Here is a 17524-nt window from a genome sequence, read left to right on the forward strand (position 1 = left end):
CCAGCACCAAAAAAAAAAAAATTGTATACATGGGCTGGAGGGAATAACTCAGTAGTAGAGTACCCTAGCATGTACAAAGCTGTGGGCTTGATCTTTGCACTAAAAAATGAAAAGTTTATATATAGACTCTAATGTTTCAAATTGAAACAAAGCAATGAGCATTGTTCATCAATAAAACAGGGAGTTGAGGTTTTTCCCATGCATTAATCATGCCTCCTCTAAAACTCACAGTTTCTGTTTCTTTAAATGGGTAATGAACTTTATTATTATACTATAGTATAATCTGGTACAGAATCCTTCTAGGCTTAAACTATTCTTTCCATTATTTCACAGAAGTCTTGCCCATACCTAATTTAATAGTGACTTCATTTTTAAAGTATTCCTCAAATATTCAACTTTACTTTTTTACAAAAGACATCTTACATTTTCCCTGAACTTCTGTTTAGTTGGTTTAATGCTTAAATTAAATCTGAAAATTCTGATAACAAATACAATTTCAATGAAATGTTTTCTTCAGTGAACTTCTAAATTGTGAATAAATTGAACTTATAAACAGTATGAATATATCCTAATGGTGGAATCGGGTTGGGTATAGTAGGACCCAGGTTATTATCCTTGAGGGTTTAGCATGTTATGACTTTTGGACAGGGTGTTTTACAAACAGAATGGGAATTTGGCTGATTTTTAAACTAATTTAAGTAGAGATCATTTGAGAGATTCTGTTTTGCCTAGGAAATTTTGTAAGAGCAGAAGGATGCATGATTAAAGTAGAATCATGACAAATAGATTTGGAAAATCCTTAAGTGTATTTTCAACCAGCTGTTGTGACCTGATAAATCATCCTCTTACATTATAGGGATATTTACACCTGCCAAACCATATGGATACTTGAGATGTTGAAAACACTCAGTCTCATTGATTACATTAAGAAGGTTTTGGATTGAAACTGAAGGCAAGGGAGAAAAACACTGTGAATCGCTGTTCAGGTACTGTGGAACAAAAAGGCTAAAACAAATTGTGTCATGTGGAGTTTACAAGTTTGAGAAAATACCTCTGAGACTAGCACAGATGGTGGAGAAGGAGAGGCAGGGGCATGGTAATAGGTAAGGCTTCAGATTGTCTATACCTGCTGAACCAGACCAGCTTTGATTTTATCTGTTTTGTCTTTTGGTCTTCTGCTTAAAACTTCATTGAAAAAATAATTATGGTTTTAGAATGTTTAAAATATCTGATATAGAAGAATAGAAATGAAAGAAGGTGCCTGGTAACTTCACAAGGTAAAAGTTTGAGGGTAATTTCTCTTGGCTTCAGGTGTTAATTCCACATATGGAAGAGAGATCATGACCAAAATGAAGTTGAAGATTTCATAAATCAAGTTAAAATTATCTCCTAGGTTTTTTGAAGTATGTAGAGTGGAATTCATGACTGAAATACTGTAATAAGTGTATACTTTTTATCTAAAATTCATCTGATAGGGATTAAGAGTTGCAAGGTATTGTACCTAACATTCTAAATCCATAGGACAAGAGGAAAACATGATAAAAAGCAGATGAATGGTGATGTTGGGATAATACTACAGATTTCTTTTTTAACTTTTTAATTCTAATTTGTTATATATGACAGTGGAATGCATTACAATTCTTATTACACATATACAGCACAATTCTTCTTATCTCTTGTTGTATACAAAGTATATTCACATCATTTGTGTTTTCATACATGTGCTTAGGGTGATGATGTCTATCTAATTCCACCATCTCTTTTACCCCTATGGCCCCTCCCTTCCCCTGCCACTCCTTTGCCCTATCTAGAGTTTGTCTATTCCTCCCATGCTCCTGCTCCCAACCCCACTATCAATCAGCCTCCTTATATCAGATAAAACATTTGGCATTTGTTTTGTGGGGGGATTGGCTTACTTAGCATTATCTTCTTCAACTCCATCCATTTACCTGCAAATGCCATGATTTTATTCTCTTTTAATGCTGAGTAATGTTCCATTGTGTATATATGCCAAAGTTTCCTTATCAATTCATCTACTGAAGACCATCTGTGTTGGTTCTACAACTTACCTATTGTGAATCATGCTGCTATAAACATTGATATGGTTGTGTGCCTGTAGTGTGCTGATTTTAAGTCCTTTGGGTATAGACCGAGGAGTGGGATAGCTGGATCCAATGGTGTTTCCATTCCCAGTTTTCCAAGGAGTCTCCATACTGCTTTCCATATTGGTTGCACCAATTTGCAGTCCCCACCAGCAATGTATGAGTATGCCTTTTCCCCCACATCCTCTCCAACACTTATTGTTGTTTGTGTCCTTAAGAGCTGCCATTCTGACTGGAGTGAGATGAAATATTAGAGTAGTTTTTATTTGCATTTCTATAATTGCTAGAGATGTTGAACATTTTAGGGATGAGGGCCTCTCTTCATGATGGCATGTCTATTTTTGAAATCTCTTCCTTCATACTTTCTAGTCAATAATATGGGTTTAGACTACCTTTTTTCTTAGAGAAGAACCTCTTTATTACAATTCCTTCCCTATGCAACTCTTCCTCATATATCAGCCACCTTAGAATAGTCTAACAGGATCAAGATGTGGCCAAGGATAAGTGATAAAATTCTCTGGGCTTGTTTTTCTGTACCATTGTGGAAGACAAAGTCAGAAGAACAGGTTTGGTAAAATGAGGAGGTGAATCGATTCAAGAGAATAGTACCAAGGAAGAAGATGCATATCCTTTCCCACATCTGAGTAAAGGCAATGCTTAAAGCTAAGCTCTACCAATCAGATTTGGGACCAAAGTTTCAGCTGAATATTATAATAGCCATTTATTTGCCTCTAGTGTCTGTCATGTAGCACAGCAGCAACAGAAATGGAACTGAATCATAGATTCATTGTTTCTCAGCCTACATGCATTTTACCAAAATTTCAGAAATACTGGTAAATATGAAAGAGACTACTATAACATTTGTGAAAGCAAAGAAAAGGGGAGGAACTGTGCTCAAAAGACTATCAGACTATGGTTACAAAAAGTCCAATAAAAATCAAGTGTGTTAGAGCAAATTATATTTCATGCTTTTATAATTACGTCAAAATGGATCCTAATGTTATGTGTAACTAAAAAAAAACTATTAAAAATATACTCGAAAAAAAAATCAAGTGTGGATCTATGGCCCAACCTCAAGAAAGGAAAATAGCTCTAGAAAGATAGAAAGCTCTCAAAAATGAAACTGGCCATTCTTGAATGATTCCATTAATCAAGGAGAAACATTAAAAAAATGTGACTGTGTTCGACAGATGGTGTTATAGAAATTGAATATCCTCATGCAAAATAACAAAGGTAGACTTTTACCTTATACCATATATAAATATTAACTAAAATGGATCTAAGACTTAAAAGACCTAAGAATACAAAACTCTTAGAAGAAAATATGGGGAAGAGCTTCATGACATTGGATTGGGCAATGATTCTTTGGATGGGACATTAAAAGCCAAGGCAACAAGAATAAAAATAGATAAATTATACAAAATCAGAATGAAAACCTGTGTATCAAAGAACACAATTGTCAGAATGAAAAGGTAACCTATAGGATAGAAGATATTTGCAAATCACATATCTGATAAAGGTTGATATGCAGACTCCTACTGCTCAATACCATCAACAAAATAACCTGAATTTTAAAAAAAGCAAAAAACTTAAATAAAATTACTCTAAATATATACAGATGGCTAATAAGCATGTGAAAAGATGTTCAACATCACTAGTCATTAGAGGAATGAATATCAAAAGCACATTGAGAAATCACCTCACATACATTAGGGTAGGCTTCTATAAGAAGAAAAGATAAAACAAGACCAAGAAAATTATAAATGTTGGTGAGAAAATTGAGAAATTGGAATTCTTATGCACTGTTGATGGGAATGTAAAATGGTATGGTCACTATGGAAATCAGTATGGCAATGCTTCAAAAATTAAAAATAGAACTACCATATAATCTAGTAATTCCACTTCTTATATCCAAAAGAATTGAAATCAGGGACTTGAAGAAATATTTATACATTGATGTTCATAATGGCATTTTTCATGGTAGCCAAAGATGGAAGCAATGAAATATCCAGAGATGAATAGAAAAACAAAATCACACACACACACACACACACACACACACACACAAATGGAATAATATTTGGCCTTTAAAATGAAGGAAATTCTTTTCATAGTTTTTAAAATTAGTGCATATATATATATATATATATATATATATATATATATATATAGTGAAATTCACTGTGGTATATTCATATATGTACATGGGATAGTTGGATCAGTTCCTCCCTTATTCTGTCCTTCCTCCCTCTCCCTCAATCTCCTTCTTCTACTCCACTGTTCTTTTTTCTGTTTTCATGGTATTCCCGTTTCCTTTTTCTCCATTATTTTGGTTTAGCTTCAACATATGAGAGAAAATATTTTACTCTTATCTTTCTGGTCTGGCTTATTTCACTTAGCATGATGTCCTCCAGTTCCATCTGTTCACCAGCAAATGCCATAATTCCATTCTTTATGGCTAAGTAAAACTCCTTTGTATATATACCTTATTTTCTTGATCCATTCATCTATTGATGGGTATCTGGGCTGACTCCATTTTTTGGCTATTGTGAGTTGTGCTGCTATAAACATTTATATGGCTGCATCTTTGTAGTATGCTAATTTTAGATCTTTTGGATATATACCAAGGAGTAGGATAACTGGGTCATATGGTATATTTATCCTGATTTTTTTTTTTAGGAATCTAAAAAAGAATAAAATTCTGACCCATGCTACAACATGAATATACCTTGAGGACATTATGCTGAATGAAATAAGCCAGTCACAACAAGACAAATAGCATATGATTCCACTTACACGAGGTATCAAACTCAGAGTTTGTCTATGAGTAGTCGAACTCATAGAAAGCAGAATGATGTTTGTTTGCCAGGGGATAGAGGAATGGGGGCACAAATAGTTGTTTAATGGGTCTGGAGTTTCCGTTTTGCCCAGTGAAAAAGTTGTGTGGATCTATTTCACAATAATATAAATATAATTAACATTATTGTATATTTAACAGTAGTTAAGATGATAAATTTTGTTATGTGTATTGTGCCACAATTAAAATTTTAAAATATTTAAATGTGGCTATGAAATAAACTTCCTGCTGACCTCAGTTTTAAGAAAGCCTTGCATAAAAGATGAAATTACCTAACCATATTTTATAGTGTCAATAAAGAGTTAAGCAAGGAGCTGGATATAGCTCAGAGATAGAGCACTTTGATTCTTAGCACCACATAAAAACGAATAAATAAAGGTATTGTGTTCATCTACAACTAAAAAAAATATTTAAAAAAAGAGTTTCAGAAGATGAAAGCTCAGATTGAGCAAAGAGTGTCAAAAGAAGACAGGATGACTAAAGTGCTTTCCTCAAAAAAGCAATAGGAGATTGCAACAGATGAGTTTAATTTCTAAGGCAAATTGTGTAGGATAATAGTTGATCCCTCAACAGCCAATCACTTGATTTTTATTCTACTTCTCTCTTTTTCTCAAGAGAAATGGACTTCACAGATTCAACACCAATTGATAATGGGCTCCTTGTTCTTCAAGTCATTGTGGAAATGAGGACACCCATAAGCATGGGTTGTAATTGCTCTGTGCTTCATCTGTTTGGGCAGATGTTCACTGACACCGCCATTCCACAGCTGCTGATATATTCAAGGGTAACAAGAAGATTAAGCATTACCATCCCCACAACCAAAGTTGGAGCCATTTGCTGCTAATCCTTTGTTCTCTACCTAGCCAACACTGTTGCTAATTTGCTTCTGCTGTGTTGAGATATAGCAGTTCAGACAGAGGCTTAGAGTTTGATAGACCTGAATTCCAGTCCTAGCTTCACCACCTAATATCTATATGAACTTGGACAATTTCTAAACTGCTCCATGCCTCAGTTTCCTAATCTATTAACATATTTAACCTATATCCCAACAATTTTGTGAAAATTAGCAGGAATGTTTTAAAGCCTCTAAGTGTGTTAGTCATAGTAAGGGTTCAGTATATACAGATTCCCTTGTTGGAAATACCTCTGGATTTTTGATCCTTAAGGTAAGATACTGTGTTTACACAGCTTTAATTTCAGGTCTAATGCCTTGTAGAAAACTGTCTCATGAGTCCTAGCCTGGATATGCAAAGCTTGAAAGTTGCCTCTTAAGCAGTTTTTGGATCATTCATTTTATTGCTGCCTAAACTCAAAAGCGCCCAAGCTTAGTTAAACTACAGAGCAAAGACTGCCAAATGCAAAAACATTTTTTATGGAAACAAGTATTTGAAGGCTTAATTTAATTTAAAAATTATTTATGGCCCTCTTTATATTTTTCTACATTCTTTGGCATGCCAGAGGGCTGGCTAGTTGTGTACTCCATAGATGGGCTCTACTTTAAGAAAATGTAATGAAGAAAAATCTGAACTTATAAAATATAATCAGTGTACCTTGCTTCAAGGGTTTTTACTGTGTGTGTGGGTGAGGACAGGTGTAACATTATCTTCTGGGGCTTTGCAAAACATCTCAAATTCCTGCATTCCTCAGCTCCCCTTTTACCTTCTCTTTAAATATTCAGGCACTAAGGTATATGGAGCCTCAGGGAGAGGCATCAGTAGACTAAAAATTCAAAAGCCTCACAGATGATTATGAAACATGCCTAATATATTTGCTTTATCGAAGTTTTGGTTTACAGAATTACTTGTCAATAATATCACAAGGAAGGTGTTTATTATAAAATAACTCCATTCATTGGAAAGACACAGCCAAAGTTACAGTGACTCAACTCACACCTCAGGAGCACATCTACTGTTTAAAGTGAAGAAAGTGTAGAAGCATCATTACCGCTCCAAGCCCTCTGTGCCTTCTCTGTTCAAGTCACTGCCATTTCAGAGAAGAGTTAGGTCCTAGAGACATCTAGAAAAGGGCCCCATGGAGACCTCTAGAAAAGGGACCCATGGGTGCAAAGGTAGATCCCCTATCCCACATATTTTCCATTCATAAAGCATCGAGAGGCCAGAGGCTTTTCTTGGATGATACCTCATCATGTCAATGGTGAAAATAGACCAGAGGGATGGATGGAGCTCTCTAGAAAGAAAGAAGGGGAGGGAGTAAAAACAAGGATAGAGGGTTACTTTTGAGTAGTTGTCACTAGTTAGCTCATTATCTGGCCACTAGATAAAACAGCAGCAACATTACCTTTGTTTCTCAAAAAGCAGCATAATTAATATAGCCTGATTGAATCTTTTTAGGTGTCCTATAGAAAATATGAGTTTGAACTTTAATCAACATACATTGAAGCTCAATACATACCCACCAAAACTTAAGGTAACAAGGAGTTCATTTCTATAAATGATGTTGAGATAATTTTGTATTACTGTGGAGAAAAATTAATGTACACCTGCATCTCATGTAGTATATCACAATCAATAGCACAAAATTAAAATGTCAAATATTTTAAAAAATTAATTACAAGATAATAAAAACAGGAGAAAATATTACTCTTATTCAGTCTGTGGAGGACAATAACATTTGATTAAAGGAAAAAAAAATGAATTACAGAGGAAAAGACAGGCAGTATGATTATACAAAAATGTAATACAACTAAAATGCAACAAACTGATAAAAGTTAAGTGACAAAATAGAAAATTATATTTAATATATATGATGGAAGATGCATTTCTAAGATATATTAAGAGTTTTTATAAGTTTAAGTTCCCTGTGGGCAGTGGTAAAGAATATGAAGAATGATTATGTAAGATGAAACACCATTAGTATATTAATATTGGAAACAGTGTACATTCCTGCCAACAATCAATGAACTGCAAATTAAAACAATGATGACATGTCACTTTATACCTCTAAAATTAGCAATAATAAAGGAACATTATTAAAACAGTGATGGGACTATTATGAAAACTGAAACATTTACACATTTCTAGTGGCATTATAAATGATCTCAGTCAAACTGATAGGCAATCTGGCAATTTTTAGCAAGAGTCATAAAAAGTTTCATACCTTTTTACTAAATAATCTCACTCCTGGATACTAGTTTTAAGGATATAACTCAGAAAAAGGAAAGCAATATATGTCATTTATTACCATGAAAAACTGGACCTAACCCAAACAGCCATTAATAGAGAGATGGTTATATACACAACGGAATATTCCTCAGCAAAAAAAAAAAAAAAAAAAGAGAGAATAAAATCATGGTATTTTCAGGTAAATGGATGGAGTTGGAGAAGATAATGCTAAATGAAGTTAGGCAATCCCCAAAAACCAAATGCTGAATGTTTTTTTTTCTGATATAAGGAGGCTGACTCATACTGGGGTAGAGAGGGGGAGCATGGGAAGAATAGACAAACTATAGATAGGGCAGAGGGGTGGGAGGGAAAGGAAGGAGGCATGGGGGTAAAAAAATAGTGGAATGAAATTGATATCATTATCCTAAGTACATGTATGAAAACACAAATGGTGCGAATATACTTTGTATACAACCAGAGATATGAAAAATTGGGCTCTATATGTGTAATAAGAATTGTAATGCATTCTGCTATCATACATAACAAATTAGAATAAAAATGAAAAATAATTATGGCATTTCAAAATCAATAGAATTCCTGATATAATCAATGAAAATGATTAGTATGAAGAGAATTGAAATGCATGGAAAAGTATATACAAAATATTAAATAGTTGAAAATAAATTATAGGAACCAATCTTCAAAAGATCTGAAAGGGCTGTAGCTATGAACTGCTAGAGCTCTCCCTCTAGGATGGAGCCCCATGTTGAGGAGACATTCCTTGTAGTTGAATGAAATTAAGCACATTAGAAATAATAGAGAGGAGGGAAAGAAAAGGTCAAATCAAGTTGAAGGAAACAGGTACAAGAAATCTCAGAAAGCAAATGGCTATATTGTTGAACATTGCACAACAGTAACAGATGATGAGGGCCTGTGAAGTCAGAAAATCTATTTGGATCATTCTAAAAGTTGAAAGTGAATTTACAGTAAAATGAGTTACAAAAATGTATCATGGAAGAATCTCATGAATTTACGATAAAGAAAACAGATTAAAGAGTAAATAATATCCCTACAAACTATGAAGGCATACAAGAAAGACATGCTCAAAAAACTGATACAATTTACATTATTTCATAACAAATTACATTATATTAAGGAAATAATACAAGATTTGAAAGAATAAATAAGAATTAGATAATGAATATGTCAAAATAAATGCCACAATTATAAATAACTATAATGTACTAATAAAATATTATAATCATTTTTAAAAAGAAGAAAAAAATAATTAGTAAAACTCAGAAATACAGTGATCAGAGTCAATAATTGTAAATAACAGGAAAATTCATTTTAGAAATGAGTAAAATAGATGAAATACAAGAGTGAATAGGGAAAACAAATAATGTTTAAGAGAAACAGAAGATTACAAGGAGAAATTTCTAAAAATTAAATAAAATGAAAAAGAGAAGTAACTTGAGAGTAAATGACCAATATGGAAAGTATGCAAAGAACATCCAACATACAGAAAATAGTAATCTCTGAAGAAGGAAAAGCAAAACAAGGGAACAGAACAAATTCACACATAAGATACATATGTGCATGCACACGCAGATACATACATGTAAATATATATAATTAAACTACATATTGGAAAAGCACACTCACAGTGTCTCTGAGAATGCTGTCCACAGAATGAAAAATTTCAGGAAACTATTCTAATAAAATTATTGGAATTTAAAGAAAAATAAAAACCTTAGGAATCTTGGATAAAGAAAACAAGACTAATAAGCAAAAATAAAGTCAGTATCATCAGAATTTTTAAAAGCAATGTTTTATGTAACAAAATCATTGAGTAGTAGTCAAGGAAAGAAAATGTGAGCCACGAATTTTATATCCAGCGAAATATCTTCATATATAAAAGGAACAAATTGCTGATAGTAGGTAGGAACTAATAGACTATTATTTCCATAACCCTTGCTGAGGAAAACAATGGAAAATGAACCATAGACCACCAAAAAATTTGTTAGATGTCTCTCTCTCCTCTCTCTCTGTCTCTGTCTGTCTGTCTGTCTGTCTGTCTGTCTGTCTGTCTGTCTCTCTCTCTCTCTCTCTCTCTCTCTCTCTCTGTGTGTGTGTGTGTATATATATATATATACACACACACACACACACACACACACACACACATACATATACATAAGACCTGATGGTAAGCATTAAATATGTAGTTACCCCCAGAGTTAATTTGAAAATGAGAGTTAAAAGGGAGAAAATATGGTATAGCTATATGACTTGACATTTTAGGAATAGTATAATCAAAATAGATGGGAGAAGAAAGGGGCTCACACACATCAAATTCTTAAAACTATTTTCAATGATCATGTTTATAGAGGCAGTAATAGTATCATTATGCAAATATTATGCATTTTATATGAAAAAACACACGAGCAATTTTAGGATACGCAAAGTTGTGTATTCTAAATGGGGCTATCACATCTAAGAAGGCAAAAAATAATTGTTGATAAGCAAAAAATCCCTTTCAACTTGTTATGCTGAAAGCATAGATACATGTACAATACAGAAAATGAGATATAGTGTATGTATGGTGTCAAAATTTCATGGTGGGGGATATTAGGGGAAATGTACTAAAAAAGCAACTTAGGATCTGGGGTTGTGGCTCAGTGGTAGAGTGCTTGCCTAGTATGTGTGAGGCACTGGGTTCGAATCTCAGCACCACATAAAATTAAATAAAGATATTATGTCCATCTACAGCTACAGATTGTAAAAAAGCAATTCAGTCAGGGAATAATGAATGAAATGTTCAGAAACACTGTTCAAAGTTTGTCATCTCTGTGTCATTGAGAAGACCAAGATTCTCAGTGTGATAGAAAGGAAATACAAATAATGAAATACAAAATAGATTAAATTCCATAGTCCTGAACTTAAAATAGAAATATCAGTATGAAAATGAGGTATTTTAGGTTTAAATACATTTTACCTTTATTGGTCCACTGAAAAGACCTAGAATAAATGATGAACCTATTAGTAGTGAGCATCCCTACTGGCCAGATTTTTAAAATCTCATTTATATAAAAAGAAACCAGGGTTTTTAGAAAAATTGTAGATTTCAGGTCTCAGGCAGAAAGTAAACAAGACGAATCCAAGGCATCCTTAATATCCTTGATAGGAAACTATTAAGTAACTCAAAATGACTGAGGGGCCAATTTAAAGATATTCTTATTGGCCAGAGTTACAGTTTGAAGTGTAATAATTACAGAAATTTCAATGGATTGAAACCCATTAAATAGGATTAAAGACTTCATAATAGTATTATATTTATTTCATAATGGTTTTTAAAAATAATAATTGATGGCCTTCTAAGGGTGACAGGATATGGGCAAATAAAAGGAAAGACTACAGTATTTCTTTATCTTTCCTGTATGGTATGAGAGAAATTATTTTTTAATAAGATCATCCATTGTCAGGCATTATTGGGAATGGTAGAGTAAGGGACTCTGAAAAACATAATGAAAACTGTCAAAAAATGATCAAAATCAGTATTTTAAGACTGAAACTTAACAATAGACTAGCAAAATTTTAGGAATCTTTTATTCAAGAAAATGACTTAATCCCAGTAAGAATAGTGAACTCTATGGCATTTTCTCATCCTTATTTCCATCCCCCATGTACACCACCACAGCAGTCTTGAAAACAAATAGCTCCTCCCAGTAAAATACAGAATCTTGGCAGCCACTAGATGAGGTAGACCAGTATTGGAGCTCCTTCTTAGCCTCATTTCTAGGTAATTGTGGTTATTTAAGATGTTTGATGGTTTCCTAGAAGACCTCACTTTCAAGGCTGTCTTTATTAGACCTAGCACATAGATAACATAGTACCAAAAAATTTTCCCTGGGGAAAATTTGTTGAAAATATTTGGACACAATTGTTGAACTTTGTGGTAAACAGCTGGCTAACCAAAAATTGTAGGAGAAACTTAGGGAATGATGTAACTACAAGGATTTTGAAAAGGCCAAACATATTCATGATAATCCTGAAGAAAATACATATTTGTAGGGCTATGCACATGTTCAGAAAGGATATGAGCAAATCCTATACTCTCACCATTGGCTGGCATTTATTCTGGGCACAAAGAGAGTGAAGGCTAAGGCATAGCTGAAAACTAACTGGCTGAGTGTTGAAAGCATACTCCAAAACACACACACAGCCTCTATATAAAGACTGAAGACTCATTAATTCCAAGAATTTAAGGAAATCTCTAATTTCTAACTGATTACTAAGCTAACCCAGAAGAAACTTAAGTGACTACTTGACCACACAACAAAGAATGTAGCCTTGATGGAATTCATTCAGAAAAGTCACTAAAAAAAGAGCAACAACAACAACAGACATGATGGTTACAGAATTTTGTGAATGTACTAATTATATCTCAATAAAAATATAATTCCAACCAGTAAATGATAATAAGTTTATAGAATATGGTTATTTTACAATAATGAATAGGAACAAAAAAGTGGAAACCTGGGACTGATCAAGACCTGAATCCACTAGGAAATACAGAGGAACATGTTGAATTGTACCATTAGTATGCAATCAGCAGTATGAGGACTATAGGAAACTTGGCAGGTGAAACAGCATGAGTTTGTTTGTTTGTTTGTGGTAGTAGGGATAAAACCCATGGATGCTCTATCAATGAGCTACATCTTCAGCCCTTTTAATTTTTTTGAGACACAGTCTAGGCTGGTCTCAAATTTGCCATCCTTCCACCTCAGCCTTCTGAGTAGCTGCAATTAAGGCATGTGCCACCTTGCCCAGTGAGTTCTTCAGCAAATACAATGTGGGGTATAGATAAATACAGGCTCACAAGACTTAATATGTGTTTTAAAAATGAACAAGATTATGCTACAGTGTCTAACTATTCTATTTTGGGTGATGAAACTGTATAGAATGCAAAGAAATAATAACTATAAAATTCAGAATGCAATTACATTGGAGGAAGAGAGTAGCCCATATTTACAATTTGGCATTTGGAAGTGTTTTTGGGGTAACTGGCAAGATTGTTTTAACCTGGTAGTGGTTACAAAGTGGCTGTGCTTTGTTTCAAAATAAGATAATCAATTACCCTAAATAAAGCTAATGGTTGGAAGAGATCAGAACAAAAATATAGATTGTAAGCATATTACTTTAAGTAAAATTAGTAATAATGGTAAAGAAGGGGAATAATTAGCAACTCACCTTCCATCTTATCCTAATATTCTAATGGAAGAATAGCAAAAGAAATTGTCTCATACCATGTCTAGAATGACTACATTCTAACTACTTTAAATGGGACCTAAGTGGGTCACTGTACACAAAGAATATCTATCTTAAACCCATGTGTTGTCTAAGGTGAATATTTATTTTAATCAACCTCTACAGTCATTTTTCAAAAACCTCAAACAATGGGACCATTATTTGAGTATGGCATGTTGATTTAGGATTCTTGATGCAGAATTTCAATTATGTCAATACTCAAGGGAGTTCTTGACACCAGTTATTTAAAACATTCCCCCTAATTCTTCCATCTACTTCCAGCCTTAGCAGATGACCTCTCCTACTTTGCTGAGACTGACTGCCTTTATATTCTCCTCTCCTTGCCTCAGATCATCTCTGTTTCTGCATGTATTATGTCATTCTTCTCTCCAGATTCAGAGGAAGAACAAGACTCTTCCTCCTCACTAACTTAGCCATTCTACCTCTGCCTTACTTTCCAAGTGCCTATATAATAGTGCAATTTTGATTTATAACCAGAGATATTTATTTTCATCAAAGACTCTTAATGCATCCAGCCTGGGAGACTGGAAAATTCTTTTGGACATCAATGCCAAAGACAGATATAAGGAAGATGGCACTGAGGTTGGTTTTAGAAAATAAAGAACTCCATTTGATATGCTCTGCTTAAATGAATGGCAAACCAGGAAAAATGAGGTCCATGGCCTATATTATTAACCTACCACTGTTTTATGTTTTAAATATTTATTGTTAACCTCATATATGCAAAGAATACACTGGGTGCTATGAAGGAGGCTGAATACTGAAATTAGTGAGACATGATCCTTGCCTTCAAGTGAATATTTATTTTAATATAAATCTTCTATAAGGTGGTAGATAAGGTTAGGGTGAGTATTGGGTGAGTGGGAGCAATCATAATTCTGAATGTGGAGTAAACATGGAAATAAGCATTTTCAAGGTTTTCAACTGGAAAGTTCTAGGCAGCACTGATGTGTCACCTACTCACAGAGAAAGGTAGCTCTTTTGTGTATCACTTAATTCCTTCCCCTCTTGTGTTTTAAAACTACTTTTTTTTCTATAGTCATTGTGGAAGGTAGATATAAAGACTTACAAAACATGGCATATGACTTCAAAACAACTTACATTCTGATTCAGGAGATAAGGCATGTCAATGGAACTAGAGATGAATCACAGATTAAGGTATGTTACAGAAGTAAATATTACACACACACACACACACACACACACACACACACACACATATATGTATCAATGGCTTAATAAACACTGGTGGGATGTATGACTGCTGAGTGAGTATATATCTGTTAGTTATGATGATTCTATCTTATAAATTTCCGTTTGTCTTGTTCCTACAACCATTGCCCAAAGTCCACATGACATTATTTCTCATGTGGACTCTGGAGTCAAATAGGCCTGAGGTGTTAGTCCTGGCTCAGCCACTTGTAGCTGATGTTTTAGTCAGCTTTTTCATTTCTGTGACTATCAAACCCAACAACAACAATTTAGAGGAGGAAAAGTTTATTTGGACTCGTGGTTTTAGAGGTTCAGTCCATGGTTGACCAACTCCATAACTTAGGGCCTGAGCTGAAGCAGAATATCATAGTTGAATGGTATGGTGGAGGAAATCAGCTCAAGATATAGCAAACACAAAGGGGGAGAAGAGAGACAGAGAGAGAGAGAGAGAGAGAGAGAGAGAGAGAGAGAGAGAGAGAGAGAGAGAGAGAGAGAGAGAGAAACCACTCTGCTTACCATGAACAAAATATAAACACTAAAGGCATTTCTCCAGCTGTATCCTACCTGCCTACAGTTTCCATCCAGTTAGTCCATATCAGTGGATTAATCTATGGAGTACATCACAACTCTCATAATCTAATCATTTCACCTCTGAAAATTCTAGCATTGTCTCACATAGGAGTTTTGGGAGGGACACCACTTATCTAAACTATAACAGCTGCCTTACTTGATAAAACATGTTTTTGGTTTCTTTCCTCCTGAAACAAATTTAAGCATTTTTCAACTATGTAAATGTGGCCTCAAAGGCACTGTGAATTTGGTAAAATTCTTAATTGGCACCAATACCCTGACAGAAATGTTATTTCTATTTAGTGTCCTCATAATGCAGTTGACAGTGAAAAGACAATAGGTTTTGAAAATTCTCAGCAAAGAAGAATATAAATGCCTCCTAGTCCTTAGTATGTTGTTGAGAAGATGTGGCAAACAAAGGGAAGCTGGAAGTTGCTCAGTCACTAAAACAAGGACTTTTGCACTCTGGTAGTAAGAAAATGCTTATATTTTTGGTCCTGGTACAAATGAGCCTCAAATGTAGGTTTGGAGCTTGAGTAAGTATTTTTTTTTAGTCAGAAAGCAGTCGTTCTGCAAAGTATCCAGAGAAATAGATGTGTCTTGTTCACATGTGTTTCCCCACACACCTAGCATTATGTCAGGTACTCTATAGGTACTCAATCAATTTTGATTGTTTGAATGAAACAGAGGCATGGGTGCACCTCCACATTTAGTACTAAACTGAGGGTAGGGTTCTTGGCTTCAGGTTCTGATCTGTCCCTTTATCTGCAAAAGTCCTTTCTGCTTTCAGGTATTAAGTTAACCCATCAGAAAAATTATTTTCACTGTTCTTGTGTTCTCAAGTTCTACAGCTTGTAGCCATAGTGTGGTTCTTCATAATGAATCTTCAGAAAGTCTCTCTGATTCAAATGAACTCAAATTTGACAAAAAGAGTGTAGAGAAACATACTTCTTTAGACTGATAGTACATAAATGTGGCATCATGTTTATGCCTCAAAAAATCCTTATCTGTGACCAGGTTGTAGAATCTTGTGTTCCCTTATTTGAACAATGGCTATCTCCTTATTAGAATAAAGACATGCCATGCTAACAATCCTTTTTATGACACAAAGCCCAACCACTAGCCAGGCAGTTATTTATTCACGAGGCCATGCCATCAAGACATTCCAGCGATGAAATGTTTTGTCATTGGCATAAAGTTTGTTTGAAGTGGCAATTAGAAAAATGGCTCCTAAATTTTGCAACTATTCAATGTTAGCCTCAGGAGACTACTAACTCATTTTGAGAGTGCTCTTGCTGCTTTTAATCAAGAACCAGGCTACACAGATTTTTTTTTAAGTTACTATATTCAGTATTGAAAGAACAATGCCAACATTGGCATTTTAAAATGACCTTCGGCTTCAAAAAGCATCATGGGAGTTTTGCCCTAAAGGCCCAGAGCACTTATCCCCAAAACAATTTATTATGATGGGCTTGTGTATCTTGAAGTCTTATCTAATTGGTGTTCTAACCTGTTGTTGCTGCTTCTTTTTCCTTATCTCTAAGGATTCTCAGAAAGAGAGCAGAGAGTATCCATTAATCACTCTTGGTGCCTCCCCCCACACACTTGTATTCACCTACTCACCTCTCTCATCCCATCCCACCCAATTTCTACACATGCTCAAGGCCTTGAAATAGAATTGTTTAAAAATAGGAATAGATTAGAAATATTATCTGAACCAACTCTCTCATTTCATAAATGGATATGCTAAGGCTCAAAGAGAGATTGTATAAAGCAGAATCAGGGCTAAAACCAAGTTCTGGTATTGTTGGCACTATGACTATTTCCCCACTGGGAGCTCAAGATTTCAAAGCTGTGCAAGAGCTCCTCAATTCATGGGAGTATATACATCTTTCACCCTCTTTGTATATGAAACATTATGCTAAGCCCCATAGTTTTTTTCACAGGGGAATGAAATGCAATTGTGACCCAGTGGGGGGTAAATGGAAATATATATGAATATATTTAGTATAGTCACATTTCCAAGTGCTTTATAGAGGCACCATATTATTTGGAGATTAAAGACTAAATAGATTTGTTGGGATTAAATTATTGGTTTGGTTGCCTATTTGGGTTTCATGGACAGGTTTCTCTATGATGTTTTGAAAATCCAAACATTATATTGAAGTATTGGCATTGTCATGGTTTTTTTCTGCATTTCTCTAGAGAAACCTCAGAAATATTTCTGACTTAAACAAATACTATATTTTTACCTCTGAAAAAATGAGCAAATATAAAAGAATTAAAAATATGGAGTTTGGAGGTCTGGGGTTGTAGCTCAGTGGTAGAGT

The 17524-nt window shown here is 34.4% G+C and overlaps 1 long non-coding RNA gene across 1 annotated transcript in view; it reads left to right on the plus strand.

Moving 5' to 3' along the window:
- Nucleotides 1-856: 856 nt before the first annotated feature.
- The window catches only part of LOC144371604 (uncharacterized), a 138997-nt gene continuing 122329 nt past the window's right edge, over nt 857-17524 (plus strand). Inside the window, exon 1 of the long non-coding RNA XR_013431572.1 lies at nt 857-986. This is a non-coding gene — a long non-coding RNA (uncharacterized LOC144371604). The remainder of the gene's footprint in view (nt 987-17524) is intronic.

The sequence above is a fragment of the Ictidomys tridecemlineatus genome, chromosome X, assembly GCF_052094955.1.
Source record: "Ictidomys tridecemlineatus isolate mIctTri1 chromosome X, mIctTri1.hap1, whole genome shotgun sequence".
In the NCBI taxonomy this organism is placed as follows: domain Eukaryota; kingdom Metazoa; phylum Chordata; class Mammalia; order Rodentia; family Sciuridae; genus Ictidomys; species Ictidomys tridecemlineatus.